Below are 13992 nucleotides of genomic sequence, written 5' to 3' on the forward strand. Positions count from 1 at the left end.
AACACAGCAGGCAAGAGGCAGTTAATTAAGAGCTACTCCCAGAACTGGCACAGCATAACTTCCACTGAATTTATTCTATTGGTCAAAGTAGCCAAGGTCACATTGCAGAAGAGCAAATGGGATGGTAGATATTGAAAAATAGAATCTGTCACATATTGCTTTTGCTGTTATCCTGGGCAAAAATTATGATAGATGTAGAAGGTCTTAGAAAAATTCAATTTCCACACATTTATCAAGGGCCATTATGATCCTCATTTCAATATTTTATTTTTAATCTACTTTGGTTAGCGTGACTTTGAGGTCAACAATGGGTCCATCTCAAATCCAGCTACAGCAGTCTCCAAAGCATTATCTGTCCCTTAGATCAAGTTCAATTAGAGACCCAGGGTAATTCCTTCAGCAAGGGAACAGAGAGATGTGATGTATCAGTCATGACATGCCAGGTTGTGATCTAGTAACCAACAACTCCAAAAATCAATGGCTTAAGAAAAGTGTAAATCTCCCTCCCTGCACACAGGTGGGCTGGGCTCTGCTGCTCTGAGCCCCAGACTGACAGAGCTTGCACCACCTGCAGCCTTGCCAGCCCAGCGACAAAGGGAGGGAGCACGGCTTCCACTCAAATTGAGACACGTCAACTCCATTCTACTTACCATTTCAAATCATATGGCCACACCTGACCTCAAAGGGGCAGCTGTGTGCAACTTTGACCTTGCCATGCCCAGGAGAAGGAAAATCAGTATTGGAGAACTGCATTCCTAATGACCAAACTTGGACTGGATTTTCCCAGGATTCTGCTCAAGGATGCTTTCAGAGCCCCTTCTCAATGCAAAGCACCTGTAGGAAGATGCAGAAAGAAAACGCCTGCTGTTATGCTGTATTCTCTTGCTCTAATATGCTGCATTTTTGTTGCCAAGTTTTTCTTTGCTATTTCTTGCAAGTTATTTCCCAGGGGAGTGACAGCGGTTGAAATCCTGACCTTCCCTGGAGACACGTGGAGAACAAAACGTTCCCCAGGGGTGGGGGGGAGGTGGGAGGAGTTCACAATAGTATCTATCTGTCAGCTCCATAGAACCCATGGAGATGCTACATGCAGCCCACACTAGTGAGTCTCCTCCCAGAGGGTCATGTTGTGGACCCAGACTGTGGTGTGTTAACCAAAGTCAGCAGAGTGGAGAGAGCAGTGCAGTTGGAATCATGATACCTGGGCTCAAAACTGCCACTTTCTAGCATGTGACTGTGGACAATTTACTCAACTTCTTTGAGCCTCAGTTTTCCCAGCTGCAAAATAAAAACTGTTAACAGTACTTACATTTTGGAGTTGTTGTGAGAAACAAACAAGATAATACGTATAGAACACTTAGAATAGTGCCTGGAACTTTCAAAACTGCTATTCTGGCTACTGCTGGTGGTGTCATTTGGCCCAGCTCTGCAAACCTATGACTGGTGTTGAAGTCACAGGCTCTGCACTGATGGTCACACTCATATAGCCAGGCCCTTGTAGTCCTGTAGGAGGACATGGCCAGTAAATGCTGTGAAGGTGCAGTGAAGAAGAGATGTGAAAAGCAGTGATCCCTTACATTTAATTATTATGGGACGAAACAGTTTTGTTCATGGAACAAGGAGATAGGTATCCTTCTTATCCCAAAATATCTCCCCTACCAATCTGCCAAGATGCCTGATATTTATCATTAGAAATTCATTCCTTTGGCTTAATCACTGACTTGTGTAAGTGCCTTATAAACACTGATTGACTAAATGAGGGACAGAAGGAAAGGGTTTAACAGGAGTAACCAAAGCATTTCTAACATATATTTTGGTGAAAAGGGCTAGGAAAAGTCTCCTGTCCAGTAATCTCCCAATTACTTGTTGGGTGACTACCCAACAAGAGTAACTAAAATTCCACCTTGTGTGATGACATTAAAGATTCTTATTAAAATGATTTTTCCCTCTGTGTCACTGAAATGGTTTCTGAACCAGTATTCTTGTCTCCAATCAGCCTCCTGTAATCCAGCCTCTGAATTATAGCCAGGGCAATATATCTACAATAGAAGTGATCAAGTCATATACTAGTTTTAATGCCATTTGCTTCAAGGTAGATTTTGGTTCCTTGGTGTGGCATGGGAAGTCTCCCCTCATCATACTCTTGGCTCATTAGCTTAACCTATTACTTCTACCTCCAGCGCCCTCGTCACCGACCAACATTCTAATTCACATGCACAAATTGGCTGGGCAGGAAATACCACATTCTTTATCTGTCACCTTTCCAGGAGCTGTCCCCTTTGCCTCCATCAGATTTAATGGAAATCATGGTCTGGGTGGATCTTTCCTCCCTTGGAATTATCATGTGATTCTTGTGAAAACAATGGTTGCAAGACTCAGTCCTTCCAGACAAGAATGAGCATGTGACTCAGGCTCAGCCAATCAGAGAACAGCTTTCCCTTGGAATTAAGACTGGTCCTGGTATAGCCAAGTTATCCAAATAAGGCAAATCAGAACCTTCCCTTGTGATTTTATTAAGTGAAGAGGAAGAGGAGTGAGTCTTATTATCTCTTTGGCCAGGAAGCTAGAGGAATGTTCACCAGGGGCTGCCAGAAGATATCCTTTCCTCCTGCCTCCAGAGATCTGTCAGCTGGCGGAGCTAAAGTAGAAAAGGAAAAAAGAGAGAGAGAGAGAGAGAGAAGGAAGGAAGAAAGGAAGGAAGGAAGGAGGGAGGGAAAGGGAAAGGGAAAGGGAAAGAATGGCAAACCTCATTTTCATCCCTGGATCCAGTTGGACCTACTGTGGTGAGTTTAAAATATGTCTGGATAAAGAAGTTGTGGTATATTTATACAATGGAATACTACTCAGCCATAAAAAAGAATAAAATGATGCCATTTGCAGCAATGGATGGACCTAGAGATCATCATTTTAAGTGAAGTAAGCCAGAAAGAGAAATAAAAATACCATATGATATCACTCATATGTGGAATCTAAAGAAAAAAGAAAAAAAAGGACACCATGAACTCAGCTACAAAACAGATACAGACTTGCAGACATAGTAAACAATCTTATGGTTACTGGGGAAAAGGGGTGGGAAGGGATAAATTTGGGAGTTTGAAATTTACAAATGTTAGCCACTATATATAAAAACAGATTTTTAAAAAGTTTCTGCTGTATAGCACAGAGAAATATGTTCAATATCTTATAATAACCTTTAATGAAAAATGTGAAAACGAATATGTGTATGTATATGCGTGACTGGGACATTGTGCTGTACACCAGGAACTGACACATTGTAACTGATGGTACTTCAATTAAAAAAAAAGGGAAAGCATTAAAAAGTAATAATAAAACAAAATACGTGCACAAATGATTTGACAGTCCTCCCAGGGATGGGAGCCTAACTGGGGAATTGTGTGTGGGCTGGATTTAGTGAGTCATTTCTAATAAATAGAACGTGGTAGAAATTAGAGTGAGATTTTTGAGGGTATGTCGTAAAGGCACTGTGGTTTCTGTCTTGCTCTCTTTTAGATTATTTGCTTTGGTAGAAGCCAGCTGCCACATCAGAGGACATTCAAGCAGCCCTAAAGAAAGCCCCATGTGGTCAGGAACTAAGGCCTCCTGCCAATAGCCAGAGAGGAACTGACAACCCTTGCCAATAGCCATGTAAGTGAGCCACTGCAGAAGTGGAACTTTCAGCCCTGGCAAGACTCTGGATGCCCCAGCCAATGTCTTTTCTGCAACCGCATGAGACGCCTGAAGCCAGGACCACCCACCTAAGCCCCTACCAGAATCCTGACCATCACAAACTGTGAGATAATAAATGTTTGTTGTTTCAAGTCACTCAGTGTTGGGGAAATTTGTTTCTCAACAATAGGTAAATAACACCTGAAGCATCCCCAGGTCCACCCTTGGATAGCCCACATTTTTTCTGTAGTTAAGTTGGGCTTCTATCTTTATACCTGAAACTTCCATTAGTAGAATATAACCTTTCCTTTGCTCTCCCAGCTTCTTCACCTAGCTAAGTTCCTCTTAGCTTTCAGATTCTTACCGGGTATCACCTCCTCTGGGAAACCCAGTCTGTCCTCCTTCCTGGACTCCACCCTTCCTTTCCTGAGCCCTCCATGTTTCCTTCCACTCCAGGCAGCCACTGTCATCTCTGTGGTCTCCCCAACCAGGCTCTGGGCTCCTGAGGGCAGGAACCATGTCTTTTCACCACTGACCACTACCTCCTCATTACCAAGAAGAGTTTTTACACATCACCCTCAGTCAATGCAGAAGGCATGGTTGGTGCCCACTGGGAGCCCTCTGCTGCCAGGGAGAGTGTATCACAGTGCCAGACTGCCCAGGACCTCCGAGGTTTTAGCCCTGAAAATCCTGCATCCTGGGAACCCTTCAGTCCTGGGCAAAGTGAGGTCAACTCCCAGTGTCAGTCACACCAGTGTCCAGCTCCTGCTGCAAGAGCTGGCTGGCATCGAGAGCCTACTACACACATGACCATCCCCAGAGAGTGGCCTTGGGATGACAGCAGTGCCTCACCCTGGGACACTAGGAGGTGGTGCTACCACCCTCAGGGGGCAGTGACCAGCTGACACAAGGATGCAAGAGCTCAGCCCCCTTTTCTCAAGGAGGGCAACTCTGCAGTACTCTTTATGCTTCAGAGTCCCCTCAGTGGTTCAGGCCAAGGCAAGACCACACCTGAGAGCACATCCTGGCTCAGCCCTTTCCCCAGACTGTGCTGCTTCCCCCACTTCCTGCTGTGATTCTCCTGAGAGCATCCCGTCACTGCCTCACATGTGCCCAGATCCCTGCATCAGGCTCTGCTTCAAGGGAACCCCAACTGAGATGGGAAAGATTTGCTGAATGAATGAATGAAGAGAATCTTAGTTACTTAACATCTCTGAGCCTCAATTTTCAGCCCCATAAACAGAGATAATAATACCTTACAGAGCTGTCATGAGAATTAAAGGAAGCGATGTTCACATTCACAGCACCTGGACCATGCCTTCCCCACGAGGCGTCGTTCCACAGCGACTCTCAGCTCCCCTCCCCACATGGCAGCCCACAGCACGGGGCAGCCACCGCCCCTGCCCCTGGGGGAGCCAGGCCCTTCGCTCTGCCCACAGTGACCCGCAGCTTTCCTGAGTCTGACCCAGCCCATAGGTCTGACTGCAGAGAAGGAGGTTGGGCCATAATTTAAGGGAGATGCCGTCTCCACAGAAAGCTGGGCAGGTGGACGAGGAGTGATCAGCAGGCCATCTGATAGTAGGTTTAGTCTGAAAACTGTTTGGGCTGAAACACATTTTATTAGTTTCTTCAAGATAAAGCAGGCACGCCGAGAGCCCGCTAGCAGGGAAATGTAAATCTCTATCTTGAAGAGGAAGTGTCCAGACATTTCCCACTTTAAACTTCTCCAAGTTCATTTCTCTTGTCGGTGAAGTGGCCCAAAATGGGCACGGGATCCTGGTGACAGCAGCAGGCCGCATGTGAAGGTGGTGGACGGAACCTCCACAGTGAGGCAGGAGTCCCAGCCCCCAGCCGACTGCCCCACGGGCACCTGCCCCTGTGTGGACCTGGGTCTGCCTTGCTGGGAAACTTGGGGTTCGGAGGAGAATGACAGTTTGCACTAGGTTGGAAGTTTAGCAGAGGGAGGACCCTTGACCTGGCTCTGGGACCACAGGCCTCTGAGGCGATGGACAGCAGGCCTTGGTTATGGCCCTTCAGGGGAAACTGCCCCTCCTTCGCCACCCAGGCGTGCATGGTAGGTCTCTGGTGTTAAAGGGCAGCTTGTGGAATAGGGGAAGAACTATCCCCAGAAGGATGCTCCAAGTCTCAGCTTAAAAAGACTTGGCTTTGGATTCTGGCAGAAATGTACCCAAAGCCTGATCCCGCTCTCATTGGCTCTGTGAACTTGGGTGAAGTCACATCTCCTCATCTCTGAGCCTCTGTTTATTCACCTAGAAAATGGGTGAGATCACATCTGCTTCATAGGGCTATGAGGAAAATGGGCTAACACCACAGCTGGACAGTGTTGGTCTCACTACAGGGACTCATGACGCAGAAGGTGCTGCCTCCTTGAGCCTGAGAACTGAACCAGGCCACCTGGGCCACATTCTGAACCCCAAACTTGACCCCCAACTTGAATCCCGGGCTGTCCTCTCCGCCTGACCCCTTCCCTCCCCCACATGGCCAAGGCTTCAGGCTATGCTGCACCCTAAACCCAGTAAAACTCGGAGTAAGATGGACCTTGCATGCTAAAAGAATTCCAGATAGTTTAATATCTAACCCAGAGAAACAAATCAGCCACGATCGAATTTCCACACAATGATCAGTGTTAGAGCTTGATGGTTTCCGTTATTTATTCCTGCTTAACAAACCAGTGCAAAACATAGTGCTTAAAACAAAACCAAATCAAACACATTCATTCATTCATTCATTCTCTTGGCTGGATGAGTTGATGAAATGCCTCTCACTTGGGGTCCCCAGGCAGAGACCAGGGTGGGAGCCATCTGCAGGCTCGCATGGCTGGCGATTGATGCGGGTCATCACCTAGGAGTGCAGCCGGGGCTGTCAACCCGAGCTCCTACCCACACCCCCTCCACAGAATGAGGGCAGCTGGGTTCTGAGAAGCCACACCCCAAAAGCAAGGCTTCTAGGAGACCCAGGGGAAGCAGCAAAGCTTCAGCTTCTAGTAACCTAGCCTTGGAAATCGCACAGCAGCACCTCCACTGCATTCTGCTGGCCAAGAGCTAGTCCCAAGCCAGCCCAGAGGCAAGACGTGGCTTGCCAGGAAGCCTGGCTTACCCGGTGCCATCTTTGGGACCAGTTACAGAAATAAATGCGAATTAAGAATGGAAGAGGAAGATCAGTATTTATCAAGTGCCTGCTCTGTGCCAGGCCTTTCAAAAGTACCACACTATACAGTCCTCACAACAACCCCACAGGGGTGTTCTTGCCCGCATTTTTAAGAAAAGGCAACTGAGGTTCAGAGAGATTATGTGTTTTCCCAAGGTCATAAAACCACAAAGTGGCCAGGCCAGAGCTTGAACCCAGAAATGTGGGCTTCCGAGCCCGTGGCCCTCCTCACATCAGGATGAACTGCGGGGATGCCCTCAGGCAACCGTTTCCTGGACATTCTGCATCGAGAAGCTGAGGGTTTGGTGCGGGAGGGTAGAGCTCAGTGGTAGAGCACATGCTTAGCACACACAAGGTCCTGGGTTCAATCTCCAGTAACTCCATTAAGAAAAAAAATTTTTTTAATTAAAAAAAAACACTTAAAATTTTTTTAGAAAGAAAGAAAGAAAGAAAGAAAAGAAACAAATGAAGGAAAGAAACAAACAAACAAAGGACTTCACATGCTGATAATTCCCCTCTCCTTTCCACTTGGTCGAGTTACCCTCTCACTGCAAAGGGAAATGGCTTCCGGCTCCATCCAGTAAAGCCCCCAGCTCCCTGCTCTGCCCACAGAGACAGTGAGGCCCGCCACCACTGAAGCCCGGCTCGCCTGCCCCTCTGCTGCTGCATTAGCTCAGACCTCAGGGTCTGCCAGGAGCAGAGGCAGCCCTGCTCTGGGTCCTTCTTTCCTCTCCAACATCCCTCCTCCCACTGCTGTTCTGAGCCCCCATTTCTCCATGGGTCTCCCAGCCTGCTGCACCGACTGGCTTCGCTAAGGTTCCCTGACTTTTATAGACATGAGCCAGAGCTGGGTCATTAAACCTGAATCTTCTGAAATCCCAGCGATTCATAGTCCAATCTAATGCCTGCAGCGGGTGAGGGGCGAAGTACACATGACCCGGCACCTCAGGTTCAGAACCTGTAACTGGGGCTTTGAGGCCACCCCCTGGGGTGAACTGCAAGGGACCCCATAACTCTTTGCCAAGCACTCCCGCATAACCAGGTGTGGGTCACAGCCCGCAGAGGATGCAAGAGAAACGTGAAAAGCCCTGCCACCAAATCTTTCAGAGTTCAGCCATTCTGGCACGTAAACACCCGCTGATCGGCGCATAAAGGAATGAGTGTGAATGAACCACGTGTAGCACGACAGCAGATTTATGGGCATATATGCAACATCTCCACAAGACAGTATGGTAGGGACAAAACTAGTCTATTCATCTCAACCAAGCACCTATTTTATGCCTCCACCATTAGGACGATCTCACCCACTTAACCATCTGGAGTGGAAGAAAGGCAGTGTGGCCCGAAGCTGAGGGAGTAGGCTCGGCTCCGCCCAGGTCAGCTTCTCTGTGGGCCGCCGAGAGAGGGAGCCCACTGTCTTTGGACACAGGACGGACAGGGAAGCACGCCTGCAGGCTGAAGGCATGGAGACCTGCCCCTAGTAACACGGCCCCGTCTGACCCAGGTGCCAAGCAATCACATTCACAGAGGAAATCAAAGAAGGATGGACAGCAGGTTTGAGATGTCCCCCCTCAGCTCCTCCCTACTAAACGAAGGCTGAAATGTGAGAGGAGGGCCAGAGCTTTCCCCACCTCCTCTGCACGGAAGTGAAGCCACACCGGGAAGTGCCACCATGCCAGGGACTGTTCACGAAGGCAGCCCTCCTCGGATGGAGACCGTGGGGTACGTGCCCGGCTGGAGGGCGGCCTGCAGGTGTGAAGCCATCAGCATCCTCGAGCAGTGTCCCTCTTCTGGGTTTGGGTCCACGTCCCTGGCGTCCATGGGAAGGCCCCATGGAGAAGAAAGGAGACATCCTCCCATGGGCTTATTTACAATCCAGGTTCCGGGAATCACTCTGTTCTTCCCAAATTAGGGCACTGATGCCCTTGCCTCTTGCCCTGGGGGGTAGGATCTAGGAAAGTAGAATCACCTCCTCCCTCTTTCTTCCAAGAGCACAGACCATCTTCCTACTATCCCTATTTTAGCTGTTTTAGCTCAATTTCCTTATCTGTTTGATGAGGGGTTAAGCTAAATCAAGGTTCCTCCCAAGTCTTAAATCCATGATTTCTATGTCAGAGTGATGGAGTGAAATGAAAATGGATTCACCCATAGGGAATTACCTATAATTTCTTCATTAGCATCATTCTCCGCCACTTTCAATCCCAGGAGTCATTATGCTTTCACCGGCACTGTTTCAATCCTGCTCTGCCACTGCATCACCTTGGGCAAGTTACTTAAAGCCCTGGGTCTCTGTCTCCTCATATGAAAATGGGGTTGATGGTGGCTGACTCACAATGTCATCACAAAGATCAAATGAGATCATGTCTTCAAAGCATGTCAGAAAGTACTCAGGAGATGCTCAGCAAATGTTAATTCTCTTCTGGTTCTTTCAACATTCCCTGCTTGGAAAGAAATCCCCACAGGAACATTCCTGACCTTACCAGCCCTACCCAGCCCCTTTGCTATGGGAGTAAGGGTTCTTCTGTTCCATCCATGTCCTTCCCGGGCAGGCAGTCATGGCCCCAGTCGGCTCACACCAGCCTGCAAGCCGCTTCACACCACCGGCATCATCCTCTCCCGGCTCTGCGTTCAGGGACCTCACTTGGCCATCTGAAATCGGCCATAGTGGGGGGTCTTCACACTCTAGCAATCAGCAATGCTAACCATCAAAGGTCCCATCACGGGGCCTGTCAACCTGCCCACCCTGCTGGCAGCCTACACTTCTTCATCACCCTACCTACCCAGGTCCACCCAGGGCCCAGGCAGGGGGCTGGACATTGTGGGGAATTGTGGACCTAAGGCATCGCTGCCCTCCCCACTACAGAGTTTTCTCAACAGGTTCCATGGGGCCACCACTGATTCTCCAACAAGAGGAAATGCCAGCAAAAAGAACAAGTACCCAGAGGCCAGCCAATCTTTTATCAGATGAACCCAGCTGAAAAGCAAATACCAAAAAACTTGGCCAGGACAGGATGATAGGGACTGTTTCTGAAATAAAACCACTTTGTTGCTTAAATGTACAAAATCAACAGGTTCTTTTCTCTCCATGAATGGAGAAGAAAATTTTCTAAAGAAAATTTAAAAACAGATAACTCACCTATAAGGAAAAGCAAAAAAAAAAAAAAATTAAAGGCAATAGGTTGCTCATCATACTAATACTTACACTTATACAGCCCTCACAGCTCACCGGGCCCTGTTCTAAACACGTTACAAATGTCAACTCATTAGATCTTCACAGGAATCCTATGAGATGTGCACGAGCCTTAGCCCATTTCATAGATGAAGAAACTGAGGCAAAGAGAAATTCTGTGATGTCAAGATCTACAATCTTTGACAAGGTCCTGGAGAGGCATTTGTTGAGGCGTTTGCTGAGGCAGGCAGAGGTGGGGTAAGAAGGGGGTCCCCTGGTTAGTTCACAGCCTCCCCAAATTTTTCCTTCTCTCTAACCATCTTCTCTGCCTGGACCACACATCCTCCTCTTCCGTATGACAGGCCTTCTCCTCTTTGCTTTAAATTCTCATCAGCTGTGGCACAAGGATGTTTGCTTTGCCTTTCTTGACTTTCTTTTCTTTCTGCCTCCTCTCCTCCTGCAGAAGAGATTGATACCATGACAGCTAGGAAATGCTGTTGATGCTAGAAAAAGAGATTGGCTTGTCTGGTGGGGGGCCCCTGGAGGACTCCGAAAGCTCTAAGTTCCCCTCTGGGCTGCACAAGATTTCAAGGTTGACCGGCAGGCTCTCCAGGAGATGGCAGAAAGAAAGGGAAGACGGAGGCAGGAGCGCCCCTGAACACCCTCCCTGAGGTGGCCCTATGGGAACACCAGTGACTCTGTGAGCACAGTGCGGGGGACCTTTTGCATCAATGCCCCAATATCTGAGTACAGATTTCATCAGCCAAGACAAAGACACGCAGATGTCATGGCATAACTCAGAAGTAACAAACTCAACCTGCACAGAGGGCTGGAAAGTGAAATGTGAAAATCAAGAACAAATTCAAGTATTATTTATGTAAAAGGGAAAAAAATTATGGGGAATCAAGGAATAAAAAAGAGCATAAAATTTTAATAAGTCAGCCATTGATTTTTACATGAATAGGAAAATTAATCTAAAAGTATAAGAAAATGGAAAAATCAATATTCAATGATCAAGACCAAAAGCTATATTTTAAATACTGAGCCGTAAGTCAGGAAAAATAGACATGAATACCCTCATTTAGGCTTTTATTTGATGACTAGGCTATTTTCATGAAATTAGGAGTGTCACTTCAGAGTCAAATTTCGAAACAATTATATATCAAAACTGTACTGAGACGATTCCATAAAGAAAATATATCTGTTTACTCCTTTTCACCTTAGTTTACATTCGCAAACACAATATTCCCTTCTTTGAAAAAAATTAAGTCCCTCTTTAATCTTGCCCTCGTTCCCGGGGAGATGGGTGACATTCCAGACCCATTTCTTCATCCACACACACGTGCTGCTTTCTACACAACCGGAAGCCTGCTGTACCTACCTAGCATCCTCAGACTCAGAAAACCTCCCCGTCACACACACAGACTGATGGAAGTCTTGTTTGCCATTACACTGTGTTCATAACATAGTCATCCCCTACTGAAGGATGTCAGATGGTTTCCAGTTTTCAACCAACACAAACTATTGCAATGAAACTTGGACACGTTTGTGCTTGGTTAAGTATTGCTGGAGGATAGACTCCCCAAAACGGAATTTCTGGGTCAGAAGGTGTGATATGGTAGATTCTGCCAAATTTCTGTCCAATAAGGAAGGAGCCACTAGTCTCCCGCTAACGATGAACGTGAGTTATTGAATTTACACAATAATTTGAGGAGAATCGCCATCCCTAAAAGATCGTCTCCTCCCATCTAGAAACATGGTCTGTCTGTCTGTTTTCTCAAACCTTCTTTCCTGTAACCTCTTTCAAAGTAACCTAAACACTCAGACTTCTGAACTTGCTGCTACTTTTAATGGTTTCTCCATTGCTTTGACTGCGTTTTATATTAAAATACTCAAGTTCTATCATCTTTTTCTATATGATCATTTCAAATATTTACCTTCACATAGCCTTCCCTAGGAAGCCTTCTCTCTGCTTCCTTGAAAAGAGACAGCACTCAGAACATGCGCAGGCATCACCTCTGTACTAATATTCTCCCACTTGAAACTAAGCTTCTTACCAGCGCCACTTTAAGTACGTATAACGTGCCAGGGACTAGGCTAAGCAGTTTACCATTGAGTGATGCCCCAGGTTCACACCTAATCACTGAGGGGCTGAAATTTTAAGCCCCCTCAGTTGTCACCAGCCAGCACCACCCCCTCAGCTGTGGTACCTTCTTAAGGAGAGGAACTCATGTTGTATTCATCTCATCTTTTTTCTAGCACAGGGCATGACGCATCACAGATTCTTGCTCAGTGTCACCTGCTTGATACGTCAATTAGCTCAGAAAGGTTCTAAACATTTCCCTGAGCTTGGACAAAACCTATCCGGTCTTGACTTGTGGTCTCTCATGTATGGCAGATGATCTTAATAACAACACAGCACTGAGGTTTCAACACCGACACAAAAGAACATTCTGGGAGGAAGACATGTCACCCGTGTCTTGAGCTTCACCTCCCATCCTCTCTGCCTGCCCGTTTACTGCCCCCATGATGGCAGCCACCAGCTGCCAGCACCTGCCTCCCCAGCTGTGCGTCTCCCTCTCCTGCCCCCAGACTTGCTGCCCCTGCCTAGGACCCACTCATGGCCACATGGTCAGCCCCTCCGCAGCGTGAGCCAGGTAAGAGGGCAAAGGCTGTTGATACCGACAATGAATCCCTCTCCCACCCTCGATGGACCAGCCCCAGGAGCATCCTGCACCCTTCACTGAGGGTCCCAGCAGGCTTGAGCCCACTGCCCACGGCAGTGATCAGCTTGATGACACGCCCTTGGATTGGCGTTCCTACCTTCTCTGTTTCACTTCTCCCAGTTCCCCACTCCTGTTCTCTGGAATCACCTGCCAGAATAAGCTCCCTGCACCAAACCCTTATCTTGGGCTCTGCTTTCTGAGGCTCCCTGGTCCAAGCTAACAGAGGACCAGGGACCCACACCAGCTCACACAGGCACAGCACACACGTGCTCAATCGCACCCTCTCAGTCACGTCTGCACCTATACGCTACACACACTAGTTTGGATCCTTCAGGGCTTGGTTTTTGTGTCTGCATAAAGGAACTCAACTGTAGTCAAGGAAAATGAAGCACTTGCCCTTTTCAGCCTCATCAGAGCCTGATTTTAGATGCCATTATTTCTTATGCTACAGTAGATTGCATCACTAAGGGTCCAGATCCACTTACCTAATGTCAGCAAAGCCCATGCCACACTCATCTAAGAACAATCTTTCTTAGAATGAAATATGCCATCTGCAGCAATGTGGATGGACCTAGAGATTATCACACTAAGCGAAGTCAGTCAGACAGAAAAAGACAAAAATCATACGATGTCACTTATATGTGGAATCTAAAAAAAAAATACAAACAAACTTATTTACAAACCAGAAATAGATTCAAAGACATGAAAAACAAACTGTGGTTACCAAAGCGGAAGGGGAGGAGGGATAAATTAGGAGTTTCAGATTAACACATACTCACTACTCCATATAAAATAAACAACAAGGACCCACTGTGTGGCACAGGGAACTATACTTGATATCTTGTAATAACCTATACTGGCAAAGAATCTGAACAAGAATATACATATATGTTTACATGTATAACTGAATCACTTTGCTGTAGGCCTGAAACTAATACAACATTGTAAATCAACTATATTTCAATTTAAAACAAAAAGAACAATCTTTTTTTATTTCTTATTCTGTGCCTATGGGAGGGAGGAGAGCTAAAGGCCAAAGAAGTTGTCATGGGTTTGGTGACTGACAAGGCGGGAAGGAGCATTAGGTGACACCACAGAACGTCTTACTAGCAGTCAGGAGCACTTGACTGGCAGGGCCGGAGCTACAAGTGAGGAATTTCTCTGAGCCTCAGTTTCCCCATCTGTAAAATGATGGGGTTTTTTTTCCCAAAAGCCTAGAATTCAGTGGGTTACTAACTTGCAGTCATTTCCCCTGGTACTCAG

At 47.0% G+C, this 13992-nt stretch overlaps 1 long non-coding RNA gene across 1 annotated transcript; it reads right to left on the bottom strand.

Annotated features, from left to right (window-relative positions):
- Positions 1-254: 254 nt before the first annotated feature.
- On the bottom strand, positions 255-9079 carry LOC140695618 (uncharacterized). The gene is made up of 3 exons (XR_012071307.1): positions 8994-9079; positions 651-834; positions 255-394 (listed from the first exon to the last, which is right to left on the bottom strand). It is a non-coding gene; the product is annotated as an uncharacterized lncRNA (long non-coding RNA).
- Positions 9080-13992: the final 4913 nt, after the last annotated feature.

The sequence above is a fragment of the Vicugna pacos genome, chromosome 1 (assembly GCF_048564905.1).
Source record: "Vicugna pacos chromosome 1, VicPac4, whole genome shotgun sequence".
In the NCBI taxonomy this organism is placed as follows: Eukaryota; Metazoa; Chordata; class Mammalia; order Artiodactyla; family Camelidae; genus Vicugna; species Vicugna pacos.